This window comes from Furipterus horrens, unplaced genomic scaffold (genome assembly GCF_987537825.1).
Source record: "Furipterus horrens unplaced genomic scaffold, mFurHor1.1.pri manual_scaffold_2, whole genome shotgun sequence".
NCBI lineage: Eukaryota > Metazoa > Chordata > Mammalia > Chiroptera > Furipteridae > Furipterus > Furipterus horrens.
The window spans coordinates 93,818,804-93,828,081 of NW_028327172.1; the positions used below are offsets into that span (position 1 = coordinate 93,818,804).

The 9,278-nt window shown below is 37.1% G+C and overlaps 1 pseudogene; it reads left to right on the forward strand.

Annotated features, from left to right (window-relative positions):
- Positions 1 to 7,339: 7,339 nt before the first annotated feature.
- LOC150019100 (vesicle transport through interaction with t-SNAREs homolog 1B pseudogene) lies at positions 7,340 to 8,055 on the forward strand (annotated as a pseudogene).
- Positions 8,056 to 9,278: the final 1,223 nt, after the last annotated feature.

Genomic DNA, 9,278 nt, shown 5'->3' on the forward strand with positions numbered 1-9,278 from the left:
GGCCACCCTCCCCTCCACACCCCCACTCTTATTAGGGATTTCTGGACCCAAGGGTAGGTAGAACGACGACCATGTCCAGCTTGAAGCAGCTAGAGGAGCTTGAGACCTTCGCCCATTGTCCTTTACAAGATTACAAAGGGTCTTAATATCTGAGAGGGAGGGATAGTTATTTTTTATGAACCATGGGTATGGACTTGGGGGTGATGCTGGGGGAGGGAGATACTGGGTGGAGGGGAGTAAAGTGGAAAAAATTGGAACTACTGTAACAGCATAATCAATAAAATATATTTAAAAAAAAAAAAAAAAGACATAGAAACTATCAACAAGAACCACGTAGAAATGAAGAATGCAATCTCTGAACTGAAAAACACAATAGAATCAGTCAAAATCAGACTAAACGAAGCAGAGGATCGGATTAGTGAGTTAGAAGATAACCTAGAAAAAAATTCTCAGACGATACAGCAAAATGAAAAAAGATTGAAAAAGTATGAATAAGAGGTAAGGGAATTACAGAACAAGAAAGAACAATATAAGAGTAATTGGAATTAAAGAGGAATCAGAAGAACAAGTAATAGATAAACTGATAGGAGAAATAGTTACAGAAAATTTTCCCAACCTGATGAGAGAAAACGTTATGCAAGTCCAGGAAGCAGAGAGAGTTCCAATCAAGAGGAACCCCAAAAAAACCCACTCCAAGGCACATCATAGTTAAAATGGCAACATTCCAAGACAAAGAGAGAATCCTAAAAGCAGCAAGAAAAAAAACAAATAACTTACAAGAGAGCTTCAATTAGGCTATCGAACGATTTCTCAACAGAAACACTACAAGCCAGAAGGGAATGGTCAAAAATATCCCAAGCAATGAAAAACAAAGGCCTACAACCAAGAATACTCTACCCAGCAAGGCTCTCATTCAAAATAGAAGGTGAAATAAGGAGTTTCTCAGACAAAGAAGACTAAAGAATACATCTCCACCAAACCAGCATTGCAAGAGTTGCTAAAGGGAATACACTAAGAAAAAGGAAGAGGAAAAACAAAAAAAGTGTAGAGGAACAGAGGTACAAAGGGAAATGAATAAATATATGTCAATAATAACCTTAAATGTAAATGGATTAAATGCTCCATTAAAAGACATAGGGTAACGGAATGGATCAGAAAACAGGACCCACAAATTTCCTGTTTACAAGAAACACACTCAAAACAAAAGATTTACATAGACTGAAAGTAAAGGGATATGAAAAAACATTCCAAGCAAACGGACCAGAAACAAAAGCTGGGGTAGCAGTCCTCATATCAGACAAAACGGATATCAAAGCAAGGAAAATAAAAAGAGACAAAGAAGGACATTTCATAATACTTAAAGGAACAGTCCATAAAGAAGATATAACACTGATAAACATATATGCACCCAACGTAGGAGCATCCAAATACATAAGGCAAATACTAGAAGACCACAAGAAGGATATTAACAATAACACACTCATAGTAGGGGACTTCAACACTCCATTATCAACAATAGACAGATCATCCAAGCAAAGAAACAACAAGGATATACAGGCATTGAACAACACACTAAACCACATGGACTTAACTGATATATATAGAACTTTTCACCCCAAAGAAGAGAAATGCACATTCTTTTCAAAGGCACATGGGACATTTTAAAAGGTAAACTACATGATAGGACACTAAACAAGCCTTAACAAATTCAAGAAAATTAAAATGATATCAAGCATCTTTTCAGACCACAATGCCTTGAAACTAAAAATCAACTTCAGAGAAAAAAATCAAAGACACCCAAACTCATGGAGAATCAATAACAAGCTATTAAATAATGAATGGGTTAACAATGACATCAAAGAGGAAATCAAAAATTTTCTAGGAACTAATGACAATAAACACACAACAGCCCAAAACCTATGGGACACAGCAAAAGCAGTCCTAAGAGGGAAGTTCATAGCAATACAGGCATATCTGAAAAGGATAGAAAAATCTCAAATAAAAAATCTAATTCTAAAGCTACAAGAACAAGAACAACAACAAATGAAGCCTAGGGCAAGAAGAAGAAAGGAAATCATCAAGATCAAAGCAGAATTAAATGACATAGAGACTAAATGAACAATCCAAAAAATCAACAAAACTAGGAGCTGGTTCTTTGAAAAAATAAACGAAATCGACAAGCCTCTAGCCACGCTCATCAAGAAAGAAAGAGAGAAGACCGAAATAAACAAAATCAGAAATGAAAGAGGAGAAATCACGACTGATACCACAGAAATACAATTGTAAGAAATTACTACAAATAACTGTATGGCAAGAAATTTGACAACCTGGAAGAAATGGACAAATTCCTAGAAACATATAACCTTCAAAAACTGAATTAAGAAGAAGTGGACAGTCTCAACAGACCAATAACAAAGAAGGAAATTGAAACAGTAATCAAAAATCTCCCTGCACACAAAAGCCCTGGACCGGATGGCTTCACAGGCAAATTTACAAAATATTTAGGGAAAAACTAACTTCTACCCTTCTCAAACTATTCAAAAATTTTCCAAGAAGAGAAAAAAATCCCAAACTCTTTCTATGAAGCCAGTATTACCCTAATCCCAAAACCAGGTTAAGACACAACAAAGAAAGAATACTAAAGGCCAATATCACTGATGAACATAGATGCTAAAATCCTCAACAAAATATTGGCAAACAGGATCCAGCAATACATCAAAAAGATCATACACCACGATCAAGGGGGTTTATCCCAGGGATGCAAGGATGGTTTAATATTCGCAAATCAATAAATATAATACATCACCTAAACACAATGTAAGACAAAAATCACATGATGATGTCTATAGATGCAGAAAAAGCACTTGATAATGTACAACACCCATTTATGATGAAAACACTTAGCAAAGTGGGAATAGAGGGAGCATACCTTAACATCATTAAGGCTATATATGAGAAACCTTAAGCCAACATCATACTCAATGGACAAAAACTGAAAGCATTCCCCATGAAATCAGGAACTAGACAAGGCTTTCCACTCTCTCCTCTTCTATTCAACATAGTGTTCGAAGTCCTAGTCACAGCAATCAGACAAGAAAAAGAAATAAAAGGCATCCAAATTGGGAAAGAAGAAATAAAACTATCATTATTTGCAGATGACATGATAGTATACCTAGAAAACCCTATATACTCCACTAAAAGACTACTCGATATAATAAGTTGATTTGGAAAAATAGCAGGGTACAAAATAAATATACAGAAATCTAAGGCATTTCTGTACAGGAACAATAAAATATTGGAGACAGAGACAAAAAAGAAAATACCATTTACTATAACAACAAGGAAAATAAAGTACCTAGGAGTAAACTTAACCAAAGAGATAAAAGACCTGTACTCTGAAAATTACATAACATTGAAGAAAGAAATTAAGGAAGAAACAAATAAATGGAAGCAAATACCATGTTCTTGGATGAGAAGAATCAACATCTTCAAAATGGCCATACTACCCAAAGCAATTTACAGATTCAATGCAATCCCTATTAAAATACCAATGACATATTTCACAGACCTAGAACAAATACTCCAAAAATTCATATGGAACCAAAAAAAGACCCCGAATAGCAAAAGCAATCTTGGAAGAGAAGAACACAGTAGGAGGAATCACGATACCAGACATCAAACAATACTACAAAGCCACTGTAATCAAAACACTCTGGTACTGGCATAAGAACAGACATATAGATCAGTGGAACAGACTAGAGAGCCAGAAATAAACCCAGGCCTCTATGGTCAACTAATCTTTGATAAAGGAGGAAGCAACATAAAATGGAGTGAGAAGAACCTCTTTAACAAATGGTGCTGGAAGAACTGGACATGAACGTGCAAAAAAAATGAAACTAGACCACCAACTTATGCCACACACAAGAATAAACTCAAAATGGATCAAAGACTTAAATGTAAGCCGTGACACCATAAAAGTCCTAGAGGAAAACATAGGCAAGAACATTTCAGATATCCCATGTAACAATACCTTCACAGATACATCTCCCAAGGCAAGAGAAATAAAGGAAAAAATAAACAAATGGGACTACATCAAACTAAAGAGTTTCTGGTCAGCAAAAGAAAACATCAGCAAGATGAAAAGGAAACCAACCATATGGGAAAACATATTTGCCAGTGATATCACAGACAGGGGACTGATCTCCAAGATATATAAAGAGCTTATACAACTCAACATCAAGAAAACAAACAACCCAATTAAAAAATGGGCAAAGGACCTGAACAAACACTTCTCCAAAGAGGACATACAGAAGGTCCATAGACACCTGAAAAAATGCTCAACATCATTGGCCATCAGAGAGATGCAAATAAAAACCACAATGAGATACCACTTACACCTGTCAGAGTGGCAATCATCAACAAATCAACAAACAACAAATGCTGGCGAGGATGTGGAAAAATGGGAACCCTACTGCACTGTTGGTGAGAATGCAGACTGGTGCAGCCACTATGGAAAACAGTATGGAATTACCTCAAAAAACTAAAAATGGAACTGCCATTTAAACCAGTGATTCCACTGCTAGGATTATACCTGAAAAAATCATAAAACCCTAATTCAGAAGAACTTATGCACCCCTATGTTCATAGCAGCACTGTTTACAATAGTTAAGTACTGGAAACAACCTAAGTGCCCATCTGTAGATGAGTGGATCAAAAAACTGTGGTACATCTACGCAACGGAATACTATGTAGCAGAAAGAAAGAAGGAACTCCTGCCATTTGTGACAACATGGATGGAACTAGAGAGAATTATGCTTAGTGAAATAAGCCAGGCAAAGAAAGAATAATGCCATATGATATCACCTAATACAGTAAACTAAAGAACAACACAAACAAAAGAACTAAATAGAACAAAGAGCAGAATAGCAGTCGATAGGGGGGAAGGGGGAGGGAGAGAAGGGGGATAAGTAAGGGAAGGTTTTAGTCAGAGAACATGTATAAATGATTCATGGACATGGACATGGACAACAGGGAGGGAAGGAATGGGCTGGGTGGGGCGGAGCAATGGGTGAGAAATGGGACAACTGTAATTGAATAACCAAAAAATAGAAGAAAAAATAAAAAATAAAAAGAGATATTTTAAACTAATTAGGACTATTTGATATGCTTAGAATTAAATGGAAAGCTTTGTCAAATAAAAAATCATAATAACTTGTCAAAAAATAAAATAAAATAAATAAAATATTGCCCAAGGACAGATGGGGTAGGTATAATCTTTTTCAGTCATAGTAACAAAAGTTAAATTTAAAAGTCATTGTAAAATTCAATGAAAAATGCATTGTTATGAATCAATAACAGACACAGGGATAAAATTTCCAGCCAATGACTAGATTGAAATTCCATATTTCTTCATTTTTTCCTCTGATTTAAGCCTACTTCGACCCTTTTCAGGTGCAGTTAATTTTCTTCCCTGCTTATTTGGATTTGAACGTTTTGTTTGTTTTGTTGTCTTCTCATGACATTTTAATGTCTTTCTGTCTGACTCGAATGACAATATATTCATTTGATCCTTTGAACTATAGTAGTTCTTTAATATGTTTTATCCCCTTACTTGCATAAACTGAATTCAATTATTATTTGTCCTTTTATTTTTTCCTATTTAAAAAATAATTATTTATTTATTTGTTTATTTATTAATTTATTTTTAGAGAGGGGGAAAGGAGAAAGAGAGGGAGAAAAACATCACTGTGTGGTTTCCTCTCACTTGCACCCCCAACTGGGGACCTGACGTGCAACCTAGTCATGTGCCCTGACTGAGAATCGAACCAGTGACACTTGGTTTGCATGCCAACACTCAATCCACTGAGCCACAATAGCCAGGGTTTATTTTTTCCTATTTTTTAAAAGCCACAATTCTTAAAGATACTAATATGACACCAGTTGGGTTCTCATTTTCTCTTGTGGCTTTGTGGAACTCTGTGATACTTGAGTCGCACTAATGACAACAAACACAAGGAAAATTCATCTTACACTCCAGCTCCTAACCTTCTTTAAAATTGCAACCCCTCTTTGAATACTCCTGATGTACCTTACCTTGTTCTGTTTTTTCCATAATACCTATCACCTTTAAAGATGATAGATTGGAACATTTTTATTATGCTTACTTTTATTGTCTTCTCCTTTCAACTGGAATACAAATGCCATGAACACAAGGAGTTATGCTCTCTTGTTCACTGAAATATTGCTGTACCTAGAATAGTAGTTGGCAGTTAGTAGGCACTCAAAAAACATGTTAAATGAGCGTGTTAATATAAGCTGGACTGGCTACATAAATTATGGGGACTCTTGCTAAAAAATTATTAAGAATTTCAAGAGTGTGCTAGCAGAATATTAAACTAAGCACGGGCCCCATCTAAGCACAGGGAACTTGCAAAAATACAGGCCAAATACTCATAAAGGTGACCTGAATATAAGTGTACAAATATATTTGGTAAAGCAGCACATGGCATGCTGACTTATAATCCTGTTTGTGCATCTGTCTGGCCTGGTTGATTATAAACTGGCAGGCAAGGTTTACATGGTTTTCATGTTTATGTATCAGGTTTATGTATCACTGGTTGTGTCACTAAGACAGCATCACATAAGAGGTAAACATTCCAGTGCTCAGCACAGTGCCTGGTAACAAACAAACAGATGTTTACTGAAGGCACAAGAAGTGTTCACGGAGTAATGTTCTGATAAAGAACAGAGAATGTCAAATTCAGGGTACCCTTTTATCCTTTGTGAACCTGGGGATGGACAGCAGGATCACAAAAGATGTTTGGTACTTTTAGTGTTCATATCTTTCTTGTGAGCTATTGAATTGCATCCCAAAACCTCTGTTAAAGAATTATTGTCCTAAAAAAAAAAAAGAATTATTGCCTTGGTTCTGGCCAATGTGGCTCAGTTGATTGGAGCACCATCCTGTAACCAAAAGGTTGTCATCAATTATGGTTAGGGCAACACCTAGGTTCCTGGTTTGATTAAGGTCTTGGCACAGGCACCTGTGACTCAAGTCTAGACGCTATGATCCCCAGTCCAAGGCACCATTTCCTGCCTGTTCTGGGCATGTAGGGAGACAACTACTTGATGCCTCTCTCTCTCATGGATGTTTTTCTCTCTATCTTCCTCTCTTTCTAAAAGCAATGAAAAAATATCCTGGGGTGAGGATTTAAATAAAAAGTTTTCTTACAGGGGCCTTGAAGCACCTGTTTAGGACAGTGATGTTGGTCACCCTGATGCCTGCAAGACTGGATGGCTGACAAAGGGAGCGACCTGGAATCACAGGCCCTGCTCAAACATGTCTTGCACCACAGTGGTCTCGGCCATTTCTTCTGAACATTTCAACAAAATGCATGAGATCTTCTGTGGCCTCCAGAACACCTAGGAGGAGTGTCAGGGCAACTCCTGGGAATGGAAGGGACAGAAGAAAAGAAGTTGATCCAAAATTTTTATGAAAAGCAACAGGAAGCAAATAAAACACTGGCAGAGGTGGAAGAGAAACTATGTTATATACCCCTATTTTTCTGTAACCCTATGATGTCTAAGCTTCCAACCTACCTGAAGGACCTTACCAAACTCCACTGGGAATTGAAAAGCACACCTTTGGCAGCCACATCCGGGGGCCGAGGAGGCATGTAATATGGCACATACACTGTAGAGAATGAACATATTACTTGGCTATGGTCTCAAAGGGTGTTGCTTTTGCAAGACACTGACAGCCTGAACTTGACCACTCACTGGGACACCTAGAGGATTGAGCATCCTCCTCAAATTGCCACAGAGACTGGCCAAATTGGCTCAGAAATCATAGAAGAATGGGGAGGGCAACATGACACGTCAGAACATACCAAAACAAACATTAAACACAAGTAAAAACTTGAGTCGAAGTTGAGAGATTCTCCAATCAATGTCCAAGAAAGTGACAACCAATGAGCTGCTACTGTCCATCATCATCTTACTGGAGCTAGTGTCCTGGGAAGCTTGATCTATTACATAATCTTTCACAAGCATTGAACTTCATGCTGGAAAGGACTTGTGGACCAAAACTTTGACCCTGTGAATAAATGGTTTTAGCGATCTGGAATAAGGTATTGCTACTGTGAGCTAAAGTTCAAGGGTACTCTGCATAGTTAGACTATGGCAAAAGGGAAAACCAGTAAAATGTGAAGGAACAGCAATAAGACCAGTGCAATAGACCTGGGAAATGCTGCTTATGATTTATTGAAAAAATATTTTCTCCTACTTAGAGCATCTCTATTTTTATAGCAGGACTTTTCACAAACCAAGTGTAAGGAACAACACCAGCTACAGAAAATGTATTTATTCCATGTCACATCATGGCAACCTAGCACACAAAAACCTCAACAAAAATTGAAGAAATAGGTCAACTGCAAAAAAAGTCTAAGATTCACATGCTACCTTAATTCTAAATAAATAAATTGCATATGAAAATGGAGAACAAGTTTTTATCAAATAGGTATTTGTGAAGGTGAATTGGTTAGAAAATATCTATAATTCAGTTGAGAAATACCTCACGAACAAGTCAAAGAGAAACACCATTCTTACTGATATTGTGTATTGTTTTCAAAAAATAATTAGATTTCTTTCTATTAAAATTATATTCTTTTAATCCTTAAAATAATCTAAAGCATTTAATTGTAGAATTAATCAGTAAGGGATTTTAACTGGGCTGTAAAGATGTATCACACTGTGGATGGAGTGAACAACACTGTTCCCCGTGCTGAGAAAGAACAAAGTTTTGTATCACCAAGGGCAAGTCTAGGTGCTTGAGATGTCACCACTTGAGTGGAGATAGACGCAAGACAAAAAAAAATCAAGTCAGGGTGACTTCTGGCCAAGATGGAGGCCTAGACAGACACGCTGAGTATCCCTCCACAATTAAGAAGGAATAAAACTACTTCAAAATCAGAGACAACCAGAAGTTCCAGAATATTGAACTGCATGGAAGTCCAACAACGATATAAAGAAGAAGTACTCACCAAATACTCATCCAGACAGATAGAAGGGGCAGAGCTGGGACAGAGAGGATGCGGTGTAGTGGTGGCAACAGTGGCAGCAGTGGCAGGCCAGTAGAAAGCATTTTAAGGAGAAACAAGATGGCGGAGGAGTAAGTGGAAGCTACACTAACTTCCTCCCAGAACTAGTCTGGATTTACAACGTAATTTTGGAGAAATCATCTGGAATAACCAACCGAACACCAGCTGGAGAGAAGTCTT